Source organism: Coenobita brevimanus, chromosome 72 (genome assembly GCF_032717465.1).
Source record: "Coenobita brevimanus isolate Jiangsu-jjx chromosome 72, ASM3271746v2, whole genome shotgun sequence".
Lineage (NCBI taxonomy): Eukaryota > Metazoa > Arthropoda > Malacostraca > Decapoda > Coenobitidae > Coenobita > Coenobita brevimanus.
This window is the reverse complement of record NC_137025.1, coordinates 12,912,913-12,927,295: the sequence shown is the minus strand read 5'-3', so window position 1 is coordinate 12,927,295 and position 14,383 is coordinate 12,912,913. Positions and strand designations below refer to the sequence as shown.

At 42.0% G+C, this 14,383-nt stretch overlaps 1 protein-coding gene across 1 annotated transcript in view; it reads left to right on the top strand.

The window, feature by feature from the left end:
• LOC145407017 (uncharacterized) overlaps positions 1-14,023 on the top strand; it is a 253,318-nt gene extending 239,295 nt beyond the window's left edge. Inside the window, exon 6 of the transcript XR_013898666.1 lies at positions 14,008-14,023. The gene's annotated coding sequence lies outside the window, so the exon portion shown is untranslated. The remainder of the gene's footprint in view (positions 1-14,007) is intronic.
• Positions 14,024-14,383: the final 360 nt, after the last annotated feature.

Below are 14,383 nucleotides of genomic sequence, written 5' to 3'. Positions count from 1 at the left end.
TGGATAGTGTTTATATATCCAAACTTAAAATTCAGAGTATATATCTTAGTGGTGGGAAAAATATAAATTAATGTTAGACAACGAGATTTTTCACTCACTAATCTGGCCTCCCAAAATTCCACCTCCATTTCACAGGCAAAACTTCCAATACTGCTGCTACTACTACTACTACTACTACTACTACTGCTGCTGCTGCTGCTGCTACTACTACTACTACTACCACCAATGTACACATCACTAGGTATCTTGGATAAAGGTTTGTGTAAATAGAAAAAAATGCATTGAAATTTTAGCTACTCCTTAATTTCTTACATTATCGCACCAACCGGTCGATTTACTCAGTTGAAAGATCTCTCGTCGCGAAGGTATTGGAAACCATCCGCTAACCCCTTCGGCACATGCGTTTAATTTTACTCTTTATCCTTTTCATGAATGGCACCAATATAACCATGTTGTTCCGCCGCCTGGTAATAAAAGCGTCATTCAGGTCCCTCCCTATCCCCCAAAAGAAGAATGGTGAGGGACAGGAGGAGAGCAACTTCAGTCTGCCGTCAACCAGGTTCATGTTCAGATGAGCCTACGGTGTCAGCTATTATTACTCCTTTTACCATTAGACGATATTTTTTCCTTAACCACTTTATTATGGTTTCCACACTACGACGGGGACCAATTACATTTAGTTTCTTTCTTCTTGTCTTCCTTCTTTCAAACACTTTTCAGTTAGATGTTATTCCGTCATTTCTTCACCGGAACTCTGAGGGCTTAATACACCTGTTCCTTTGGCAACTACCTCCAACTTTTGAATCTGGCTCTTTCTAACAATTTTAAGGGGTCAAAGGTCAAACCATACAACAAAGACTTAGTGAAATGTGGCAGCACGAATCCGTAGAGCTTTGCAGGGAAGGGTAGGAACGATCACCTCTTTGACTGTGTGTGTGTGTGTGTGTGTGTGTGTGTGTGTGTGTGTGTGTGTGTGTGTGTGTGTGTGTGTGTGTGTCTGAAGAACATTCTGCATGAAGACTATCCTGCAAGAAGACCATCCTTCATGGGAACGCAGAATGGTCGTACACACACACACACACACACACACACACACACACACACACACATTTCACACTGCAACACCACACACTGTTCCCCCCTCAAACACACACTGCAACACCACACATTGTCCCCCCATCCCACACACCTTGCACTACAGCTACACTTAACTCTTCTCCCTCAAGCAGGATAATTACCTATGAGTGTGAAAAAATAGTCGCTGCACTGGAAGGGGTAAAGTGAGCCTCGGAGTTGGATCCCACCCTCTGTTGACGGAGACGAAATTTCAGGGTAATATTTCTGTGCTAAAGACAATGTTTGCTTGTACCAGGAGTGGCTGACGCTCCCCTCTCTAACTCTCATTCCCCCTCCCCCCATATTCTCTCTCTCTCTCTCTCTCTGCACTTGACTGCCACCAAATTGTTAGTTCCTCGCCACTCCAAGCTCGCATGCTCTATCTCCTTTAATAGAGACAGATTCTCACCCTTTACACTCTGACGTCCCTCTTCTTGCTGAATATAATCGTTTAACAGTGGAATGAGTAAATAAACGATAAAAATCTTTTTCACTACATGCTTTCCTTCTACTTGTCTTGGTTTCATAGTCCAGCAACTGGTTCCATAGTAAACGGAACGGTTCAGATGATGAAATGTTATGACACTTTCCGATGTGTTTAATGCGAGGATACAACAATTTCGGCCCGACTTAGATCCTATTCACTTTCTAACTAATCCTTAACAATGAGACACCTCTTTTAATGAACTGGTAACTGAATGCTATCACTAACCTCATCTGTTTAAATAGTCTCTCCATCATTATATTCAGACATAGACCCCTCGTAGTGAAGGGGTTAATGGATGCATAAACTTTGACGTACAATGTGAGAGGATATTATGATAAGCAAACGTATGATGAGATTAATCATAATTCGACCGCCTATTTGAAAAAGTCTCTGTGTAGTAGGAGACAGGAGGTGGAGGAGCGTGAGATGTGGCAGTGTGAGGTGTGGCAGTGTGAGGTGTAACTGTGTGGTGGTACAGAATGAGGTGTAGGTTTGCGTGAGGTGTGACACTATGGAGTGCGATGTGAATGTGAGGTACGGCAGTGAGTGGTGGTGGTGTGAGAAGGAACAGTGTGATGTTTGATAGTGTGAGATGGCGCAGTGTGAGATGCAGTATGATGCGTTAAAGTATGAGATTTGGCAGCGAGGAGGTGCAGTGCGTTGTGTGGCAGTATGAGGTGTGACAGTGTGGTGTGACTGTGGTGTAGGGTTAAGTGAGGTGTGAAGGCGTATGGTGTTGCAGTGAGTGATGAAGGTGAAGTATTACAGTATGAGGTGGTGCAGTGCAATGTGTGTGTGTGTGTGTGTGTGTGTGTGTGTGTGTGTGTGTGTGTGTGTGTGTGTGTGTGTGTGTGTGTGTGTGTGTGTGTGTGTGTGTGTGTGTGTGTGTGTGTGTGTGTGTGTGTGTGCGTGCGTGCGTGCGTGCGTGCGTGCGTGCGTGCGTGCGTGTGTGGTGTGTGTGCGTGCGTGCGTGCGTGTGTGTGTGTGTGTGTGTGTGTGTGTGTGTGTGTGTGTGTGTGTGTGTGTGTGTGTGTGTGTGTGTGTGTGTGTGTGTGAGGAGCAGCAGTGAGAGATGCGGCTGTTTCTTCTAATTCGTACTACCATCAAAATTACTATCATCATCATCATCATCATCATCATCATCATTTTTCTGGGTCCTGTCTACTTTATCTACAATAATGATAACTCGGGTTATGATGATCATGACTGAAGATGAGTTACTGATGATGACTGATTGACTGATGACTATGATGACCAAATCGATGATGATGATGATGTTAAGCAAACAAATAAGAGCAGACAAACACCAAACCAGGAGCCTCTACTGGTGTGAAACTGACCATACAGCACCTCCATTGTCACCATTCACACCCTCCAACAAACGATGAATAAATTAGGCAGGGGTCACCACCAATTATTAACCCTTTCACCAAGAGTATATTTGTTCTTGTTTTACCATGGCAACTGTCATGCGATTCAGTCATCCCTCCCCCACTTTTCTTACTGTGATCATCATACTACTCCTCCTCCTCATCATCATCATCATCATCTTTCCACTACTTGTCCACCTCATGTATAAAAGATGGAAACTGGGTTGTAATGCTGCTACTGCTGTTGCTGTTGTTGTTGATGATGATGATGATGATAATGATGAACAAACAGAAACAAGAAGGGGCAAATATCAAGCCTCTGCTATCAGTGTGAAATTAACCATACACCCATTCTCTCACCATTCCCACCCTCCAACAAGCGATGAATATATTAGGGGCGGGGACAGCCATGACAATCAACTTTGTCTCCTAGACTCACTCACAGTTGAATAAAAATAATCTGGTGTTTGCTGGAATAGAATAACAGAGTTATCCCCGACAACATGAGGGTTAGTGGTGACAGTATTACCTTGCTATGGCTCTTATGACTCGCTCCCAGCTGAATAAAGTTGCCCCGATCATGAGGGTTGATCTTGTCATATACTTTTCTTTTTTTTTTTTAATCCTGTTTTTTTCCTGGTATGCACCAGACGATTTTATTCACTTTGGTAACTCTCTCTCTGCCTGAAACAATTAAATTTCCCAGTAACGCTCCCCTGCCATAATAATGTTTCCATTTTGATATAACTGTTTTCAGATATTTTTGTTCAGGTCAGGAATATGGTTTCGGTCTGAAGGCGTTAGAAATTGTTTACGTTAAAACATTTACTACTATTATTTTTTTCTCTTAATATGCAGTTAGTCAGACGATTTTATTCAAGTCTGGAGCTGTGTTTCTGACTGAATAAGCTAATCTCTTCTTCACAGCCTTATTCCCAGTCGGGGTTGGCCTCTCTTGCACATCGCCACCGTCTTCTAAATCCTGTATCTCTCTCCCGTATATCCAGTACTCTCATATCGCGTTTCACACAATCTCTCCGTCAGGATCTCTGTTTATTTCGAGACCTTACTTCTCTTAACCAGCTCCCCTCATCGCACCTCACCGACCACCCAGTCTAACCCATCCATCCACCTCAAACTTCCATCTGTCCTCCTTAACCGTCCATCCATCCACCCTAACCTTTCACCTGTCCACCTTTGCCTACCATCACTTCTCCATCTGAATCTGTTTCTCTCGAACACCCATCCATCCACCATCCATTCATCTTAACCTCCCATCCATTCATCTTAACCTTCCATACTTCCACCTCACCGTCTATCGAGCCACCTCAGTTTTTCACCACTTCTCTATCTGAATCTCCGTTTCCCTCGAAAACTCATCCATCCACCTCAACCTTCCATATGTCCTCCTCAACCTTTCACCACTTCTCTATCCAAATCTCATTTTTTCCCTCGAGTCCTCACTCCCCTCACCGTCTCCCTTCCCATCATCCAAACAGGATCTAATCTAGGGGGCAAAGTATTAGGGTCACAGCTCTAGCATAAGACCAAAACGTCGAATATAACAGTTCCAACAAATCCACCAAAAAACAGAACGAGGCATTTACAACCTAGCGCTACGGGCAGCAGAATCTGATTGCGTGGGGGACTGAGAGGACCCCGAATCCCGTGTAAGGTGGCCACGGCGGCAGTTTTTCCTGACTTGACTCCTGATATCCCCTGCGTGACACCATTTCCACGATTTTATGTCATTTCTGCGCTTTTGAAGATATGGGGAGAAAAAGTACTGTCGGTATTCCCAGCCCTAAACCCAATAAGAATCTTCTTTTGGCCGTAAACATCTAATCACCATGACGCTGTACATGTGGGTTATAATACTGCCTTAGTTAACCCTCTTAAGTTCGGGACAACTCTAGTATTCAATTCCGGTTAGAGCTAGATGATGAGGTACAACTAAGAACGAGTCACAGGAGAAGACAGAGTTAATGCTGTCTTATTATCTCTTTTGTGATTAGTACAACTCTTGCATTCTACTTTAGCAATGCAAGACGATTGTATTCAGCTAAAGGTGAGTCATGGATACCTGAGCGATAATTTCTTGAGAACGACAGGAATATATGGTACTGTAACATCTTTGGGTTAACGACGGACTACTTGATCAAGCGAAAGTCAATAATCAGAATATATATATGCTCTTCTCAGTACACACTAATCAATGCTCTACCTCTCCTCCATGCACTCTGAACTGTCATAAACCACAAACTTTTATAAATATCTTTCACTCCAGCTGCTACCCTTGTCACTGGCTTTTCCAAAATCTGTGGATGACGTCCACGACCATTTATCATATTATATGCAGTAATCGTCACCCTTCAGCCGTTGCATGCATTCTGAAAATTATTACACAGAATGAAGCACACACATACACCTTTCACTGCATCTTTCAATTTTGTCACTGTCTTTCTCATGTCTATGAATGCTTTACACAACTTTTTATCGCTTTACAGAAATTTATAAGCCATCCATCACAAAACAGAAATATGGTGTCTGGTCTGGGTAACATCTTTCATTTTTAACGACTGTAAATCGAAGACGCCTTTTCCCTTTACTATTATTCGTAGCATGCGTTTTTTTCAGTCACACAGAGCACCCTTCAGTGACGGAGATAATGAAAGACCTATTTAACTCCTCTAGTTCAACAATGTCTCTCCGAGGTTGGATGGAATCGTCCGGGGAAAAAAAAAATGCCACTATAGTGAAGAAGTAAACCGGTTCTGACCCTCACTCTTTCACTTCACGGAAAAGGTCTTATCCAACGCCGCATCCTGTGAGGGGCTGCCCTAGCTGAAAAAAAAAAAAAAAAACTCGGGGCATTTCTCTTTACTGATTTACGACTTCAACACAGCGGCGCCTCTTATGCAGTGCTTTACATTCTTGTCCCGCCATCCACTTCTCGGTTTACCTCTTCTTTTTCCACCGGAAGAGAGACTCCCAAGCCCAGGAGAACAAAGGTGAAGGTAAGTACAGTGTCTTGAGGGTCAACAGCAGCAACATTAAGGGTAATTTCTTACAGTGATGGGCTTAATAAAGCTATATCAACTTTTCCTCCTAGAGAAGTCTATCCAAATTTAAGTATAACAGTTTGGTGGTAGTAATAGCTAAATAATATGCTTTATTGTAGTGGACGGATTAAATAAGATATGAAACATGAAGCAGAGCCACTTAATTCACCAACATACAATCCAAGGTGATAACAGTACTGTGTCTTGTGTGGCGGCGGCAGGAGGTGTATGTATGCCCGGCACGTCCCTTGCTCCTCGTAATTAACAGTGGCTTGCGTTATAATCAGCACTGTGGCCAAGGAGTGAGTTTGCTACCAGGACTACCATCATACCATCATCTTCAACAGTGTAGTGTAGTCTTACGCCAGAAGACGATGTTCTGAGGGGACTATCATTCTCTTACTCAACCCCTCCAATCATAAGACATTTCACATTTTATATAAAACTCATTTTTTCATTTTACTCGGGCCATCACCGGAAGATTTTATTTAAGTTACATATGAGCAGATTACATTCACCCCTCCAACTCGAACAGCCTATCTTAAGCTGAATAAAATCGTCTGGAGATAGCAAGAATAATATAAAGAACAATTGTACTGAATAGGTTAAAGCCACCATGCGTTATCATCAACTCTACTGCCATGAAGTGAGTTTGCAATCAGGTCTACCATCACGTTATCACCTTATCACGTTATCACCTTATATCGCTATCACCTTATCACGCTATCACCTTAACACGTTATCGCCTAATCACATTATCACCTTAACACGTTATCACCTTATCACATTATCATCTTATGTCGCTATCACCTTATCACGCAATCACATTATCACACTATCACCTTATCACGTTATCACCTTATCACGCAATCACATTATCACACTATCACGCTATCGCCTTATCACGCTGTCACCTTATCATGTTATCACCTTATCAAATCATCACCTTATCACATTGTCACCTTACCACGCTGTCACCTTATCACGCTATCACTTTATCAGGCAATCACCTTATCACGTCATCTCATCACGTCATCACCTTATCACGTTATCACCTTATCACGCTATCTTATCACGTTATCACTTTATCAAGCTATGGCCTCATCACGCTATGTCCTTATCACGCTGTTACCTTATCATATTATCACCTTATTATGCTATCACCTCATCACGTTATCACATTATCACCTTATCACGCTATCATCTTATCACGTTATCACCTTCAGCAGAATAGCGTGCTCTTATGGCAGATAAGAGGCTGCTAAAAGAGTGAAGCTACTATACTTCGTTCACCTTAACCTGGCCTAATTTTCGTCCTTTTGCAGCTTATTTCACGTAGTTCAGTGGCATAAAAAGAAAATGCTACGGCTCTACACTCTTTCCATTGCATTTATTCGTGTCTAGCATCCTATTCTAGCGGTAAAGTCTTGCTAGAGCTCAGTGTTTTAGAGAGATGGCAGTATCAGGCCAAGTAAGAGTCAACTGGGTAAGGCATATTTACCATTACATTCCACCTTCTGCAATACAGCGTGTACTAAAAGTGAATTACGTGACTCTGGGGGTTTCATTATTCTCTTAAGTTGTTCCAAGATATTAACCGAAATTTCTGAACACAAGAGAGTGACTGAAGGATGAAAATTGAGCTACAGAATGTATACTATATCCCTTTTACTCCAACTTGGTCTAAAATTGCCTTCTCTCCATTCTGAATGCTGATATATAACAGTAGACTAACACTACATTATAGTGCTAATCAAGAAGTGCTGCGGAGAGGATGTAGTGCCGTATCATTTTCTTACAGCTACTTGAGATCAGAACAAGTGGACGAAAACCTGAGCCAAGTTAAAGTACAAAGAGTATAACATTCTCGAAAGAAAGATGATGCCTGGAAAACTGGGAACGAGCCGAAAAAGTAAAAACTGGGATCGTACAGTTTAAGCTCAAAATATCGTTCATCCTCGAACGGAAATATTATGAGACATTTACATAACATTCCGAAAAAAAAAAGTGATCCGAGCTTCCAGTATCGTATCACTGGGTTTCAGAAGACACTGCTCACTGTCTCGTTATTCATCGCTCTGAAGTGTGTCGATATTTAAGTCCGCAACTGTTCACACTGTAATAATCAGGGTCGTCTTCTAAATAGGTTTGGAGGCTTCTTAGCACTTGTTCCTCAGCGATTTATTCTGAAATTTAAACCTCAATACCCTCATATGTTATTGGTGGAAACTGTCCCTACTAAGAATATATATAAATAACATAAAACAGCATATTTAAGTAGCCATAATCAATCGCTTTGAAAAAGATGTTACGAAGCCTATAAACCACTCACAATACGGCCCTCATTCATAAACTAATGTTAAAATATATATATACTGTATATATAAACACAACTGCCAGCAAGGTTTCTAGACTTTATACATGTAATTAAGAGGTGAACCATGAAAACACCTTCCCACATACTTGTTACACGTATACTACCATAGTCCAAGTGTGTCAGTGAAATGTAGTGTTGTCAACAGTAATTTAGCACATAACCAATAGAAGTTGAGTTCCTCCTGTAAGGAATCGATCTCACAGACATTATCGTGTGCTCAGACATAATAATAATAATAATAATAATGAGTAATAAATGTCATCGTCTTGAGATTTTCACGGTAACACTTATAGGATACCTGTCTATTCTCACAAGTACGCGAACTAAGGAAGAACTTCTAGTGGTGGAAGAGCTACCCCCTTCAGACAATTCTAGTCAGTCCAGGGTTGTGCCTCTATGGGAAGGGGTTAATGAGGACCACATCTGACCTCTCCTGCTCGAAAAGTTCCTCCAAAGCTGATTAAAATTGTCTGGAGATATGTAAATTAAATATGAAGCATGGCACCATACTGAAGGGGCAAGTCCTGTAAAAAAAAAAAAAAAAAAAAAAAAAAAAAAAAAGCCATTGTATCGAAATAGTTGACTGTGCATAAAAATGAGAGAGAGAGAGAGAGAGAGAGAGAGAGAGAGAGAGAGAGAGAGAGAGAGACGGAAGTAGGTGTCATGTATGATGTACACTGGGTCACAAAAGTATCGGTGCACAACATGAGTGAAACATTTGGGACCACAGAACGAAGGTCACTTAATATTAGTATCCGACCTATCACACGTTGGTAGCCCTGATGTCGGGAGGTGTTATATATCGCCAACTAGCAATATCCTCTTGCAAGCATATAGCAAATGTAATGTTTATATAGACAGACGCTGATGATACACAATGAGACGTTGGTAATGTCAGCAGTTGTTCGAACCTTTTCGGTAGGCATCGCATCCCCTGTGCACCGATATTTTTTTGATCGAGTGTACGCTCGATTAAAAAATTATCTTCACAACATTCCGTCTTACATTTTGAAACAGTAAACGGGACATGAAAATATTCTCCAGCAACTACTCATAGTTGTACGTGGCCAATAATTAATCAGTAAAACATGAAGAAATAAACACTTCACTCAGAAATATTCGCCTAAAGAAAAAGAAAAAAAACGCGACAAGCAACAGCGCTCATTGTGAAACGATTGCTCGCATGTGTAAAGATGGCCTTTTGATCAAGTGTACATTTAATGGCAAAGGTCCTGACGCTCCCCTTGCTCCTCTCTTAGTGTACTGTGGAAACTTAGTCTGGCGAATCAGCAACAACAGACAATGATGAAAATATTTGTCCACAGATCTGTGTAAGCTGCTTCGGATTTAACAGACTGATTATGGACGTCCACGGAGAGACACGAAGGAATGGTGACAAGGATTTTGATGTCGAGAGTATCTGAAGAGGGTCCACGTCTAGACGAAACTGCCATTCCTCACAATAAGCACAAATTTACTATATGAGTATAATGATTTCTTCTGAATTGAAAAACATTTATATTGCGGCCCATCGAGGATAAACTAGAAAGTGTGGCGATTGATAATAGAGATAGATAGAGAAAGAAAAAAATAGATTGACAAACAGACAGACAGACTGATATATAGACGAAAGTGAAATGGTGACCTTTACCTGATTATATTCCTAACTACGATTATGTGTTCTATAACTGATGTTAGCGCCGGGCGCTTTTATTCAGCTTAGGAGAGACTTTATATACTGGAAGGGTTAAATATATCTTCATAAACCTCCAAGGCAAAGAGATAAACTGCACCAAATTCTCTGTTCTGCAGCAAGAATAAGATACAAAAGTCTGTTCGCTTCTCCTGCCTCTTGTCTATCTGTTGGATTCTTAGATGACTGAGACGATGTGGTCAGATTTATATAATTACGTACAGATAGATGATAATTCGCTTCTCAGTCCACTACATCATATCCAAGCGCCTATGAACCCAGAAGTGAAACAGAGCCAGGAAAGACGAACGGACTTTTGTACCTGCATTATGTAAGGAAAATTGACGTTAAGGAGGTGTTACAAAGACTACAAGGCTCACTAAACAAAGTTACAATTATTCTTTTCATTTCAATTCAGCTAGATACAGTGAATCTGTCGGAGTGTAATGCCGTCTTGTGCTACCCTAATGACCGCGTATTGAATGAATTATGGAATAGCATGCTTAAGAAACTGTTGATGGAGATGTATTACTAAGGCTCCCAAGCTATGAAAAATACGGCCTACATCCTACGAGTCTAACAGCACTGGATACATTAAACTGATATGAATGTTAATGCTGTCGTGTGCTGTCCTAACATCTTGGTAGAATTAGAGGTGTTAAATGAAATGCTAAGGAAACTATATTAGATGAGCCCGACAATACCGCTTGCACTAATCCTTCTCAATCTATTGCAACTCGATATATTGAATTCGTATGACTGTAATGCCTCCTTGTGCTACCCTACCCCAACCACAGCTGAGGGCCAGGTTATTCCCCTCCACCAGGTAATAACGGCTTCCGGCCTGACGTAGGGGCAATTTGGCCGGCGTCTTCAGCATATGTGAGCATAAATCTGGCCGAGGTGTGAGGGGCATGGTGGTGGGGGTGGTGCTGAGGGAAAAAAACATGAATTTACAAGGGGTGTGAGGAGGGTTGGGGATGGTGGTAGTGATGCTTGTGGTGCTGGTGGTGATGTAAGAGGGATGGTAGTGGTGATGGCGGGAGTATAAGAGAGATTGTTGGGTGGATGGTGTGGGGTGATGGTGGGGTGGATTGTGGAGGAAGAAAAAGCTTAAATTAGAAGCGTGGGAGAGGAAAGGGGTTTTAGCGGTGATGGTAGCGCTGGTGGCCTTGGTGGTGGTGGTGGTGGTGATTTAAGTGGATGGTGATGGCGGTGATATAAAGTGGATGGTGGTGGCGGTGGTGATTTAAAGGGGATGGTGGTGGAGGTGGTGGCAGTGATTTAAAGTGGATGGTGGTGGAGGTGGTGGTGGTAGTGCTAACATTTACCATCACCACCAACACTACTACTTACATCCACTTCCCAGTGCTCATATCCTATATTACCTAGGTTTCTCTCCTCGTATTCGCGCTTGTGTGTGTGTGTGTGTGTGTGTGTGTGTGTGTGTGTGTGTGTGTGTGTGTGTGTGTGTGTGTTAAACGTACTAAAAGATAAGACTAAAACAAGACGTCATAGTATGCGTTAAATGTCGTGCGTGGAGTGATGGGCCACTTTTATTGCCAAAGTTCTCATTACTGCTTAAGAAATAAATGTTTAACCCTCTCAATATAGCTTTATATATATATATATATATATATATATATATATATATATATATATATATATATATATATATATATATATATATATATATATATATACACTCCTGCTCCCACTGAGAACCAAACAGGAGTCATCACTGTAGTACTGGAGTGAATAAATGTTGTATCTATCCTGTCACTGCAAGAGGTCCTTCCAGTACTGAAGAAACTGTAATGGGATTGCAAGAATGGATTAAAACAGAAGCCATCGTCATGAACGGGTTGCGAATATCAATTGTCCATCCATTCTAAAAAAAAATCAACTACTGTAATACGTAATTATGAATGGCAAAGGGCGAGACAGATTTTAAAACTGATTCACTATCATTTACTTATTTATTTATTTATTTTTGCGACAGATGGCAGTTTTATTCAGATCAGGAGGGAATTTTCGAACTGGGCAGGTTTACCTTCATTAGCTCCATATCCCAGGAAGTAGTCTGTCCTTAGATAAATTACACAAGAAAAGACCTCATCGCATTGAAGGGACGAAAGAGTGTGCATCAGACAAAATATAGATTGGTAGCAGGCCGAAAAACATAAAAAACTTTACTGCAGTGCAGGGGGTAAGGGGTATACCTGCAACGAAAAGAAAAAATGACTATCACTAACTGTCTGATATGGATTCGTTCTACGTTAGGATCGGCTTCCCAAGTATTACATTTTTTTTTTTTTTTTTCGTGAGCTTTCATGCAGCTGTGTGTGCTCTGTTATTTTCAGAAAGGCTTGGTGTATGTGGGCAATTGTCTGTTTTTCAGTGTATGAAGTTGGAAGGGGAGAAAGACAGATTCCACCATCCATCATCGTCCAGCCCATCCTGCTCATTCTTCTCCCCTTCCTCCCTAACCCATTTCAGCTTCGATGTAGGGAACATCATATCAAAGGCTGCGCTGACTACTAGCTGACCTGCAACACTCATATTCACAGGGTGTACTTTCCCCCCTGTACCCCATCACCCATCATTCCCACTCCATCCAGCCAACTCCTTTCTACCCACCACACTCATTTTTGCTTTGATGTGGTAAATATCACAACATGGGCTGTGTCGACTATTAACTAACCTGTACACGTTTAGCTTCATAGGTTATACTTCCCCCACTGCAGTCCGCTACCCACCACCATCTAAACCCACCCTGACCATTTCGTCTCCACACAATCCTGAAAGATCTAAATAAACAGTTCTTTCTTGGATCAGACTTTTAATTTTTCTTTTTCTTTCTTTCTAACATGCCTTAATAAGCATTACCTGAAACGGTATTTAGCTACTGCTGTGGCCATCATCCCACCTTATCCCGTTCGCTCCTCTCCATCCACCTCACCCATTTCTGTTCTGATGCGGTCATTACTGTGAAAAAGGCTACATCAATTACTGACTGACCTGCAACTCTCATATTTACAAGGTATACTTTCCTTGTTATAGCGTGGAGCCCACCAACCTACAAGCCCACTCTGCCCACTCGTTTCTACCCACCCCAGCCGAACATGAAATATCTGAACTGACTTCTCAAAAACCATTGCACCAATTGGGCTGATCCGTACTCTCTGGCAACATACATTTGTGTTTATAACGATAATACAGACTAGATCATTTGCATACTTTCTTCCCTCGGTTGTCCAGCTGTGTAATGGAAGCGCTGCATAACGCTGTAAGATCACTTGTAAACATATAGATAAGTGTGGTAGTTTGATCAGTTTGTCTGTTTCGACTTAAACTTGGGTTTTTCATTGCTAAAATGTTCTGGCATGTTGTTCTGGGATCAGATGCCTAATATGGCGGCTTAACTCCCTCCCCCAACCTTTCCTGGAAATAGCAAATTCTGTACCACATTTTATGTGTTTTGTCTTACTTAACCAGAAAAATGCTGAGACAATTATCAGCTGGTATTGTTGGCCCACTTCTGCGCTACATTCCACCAGACCTTCAGTACGTGGTAGGATGAGATGTTTTGGTTCACACATGTTGGAGATTCAACTCCTCGACCCAGCCCTGCAGCTCAGGCAGGCCCCCCCCCCCCCTTTTTTTTTGTGTGTGTCCGACTCTGGGCCATCCTGTACGCACCAGAAGTTAGCCACAGAGTTGTGACCATCGGCTAAGATGTGAGTACCATGCGTAAGTTTGGTGTACTGAGCTTTGTTGGTAATCGCAGAGGGAAGGGGACCCAACATGAACACACTTAAGAGCATGGGGAAGAAACATGGCCTAGGGTGAAAAACCTACAACCCTTTATGAGGTTGGACACTGAATGGGGCAGCTTTAAGCACGCTCCTTAGCGATTCCAACTTTCACGGATGCTGAAATTCACAGGGAGCAGGAAATTCATCATTCAGAACGGCGCACACAGCCACTCAGTGAACAGGATTCTGGGAGAACAAAGGTGACTTTTTTATGAACCATAGACCCAAACACACACACACACACACACACACACACACACACACACACACACACACACACACACACACAAATGCAAGTCGCTGAAAAGTGACAGACAAGGTAAGCAGGTGGAGAACAGGGAAGCCGCACCTTGCCCATCTAAGGAATATGGGGGGGACACCAAGACCAAAGGAACTCGACAGCCAGAGACCCACAGGTGCAGGCTAACACCATTTTCCCCTCAATACTTCATCAGGACTG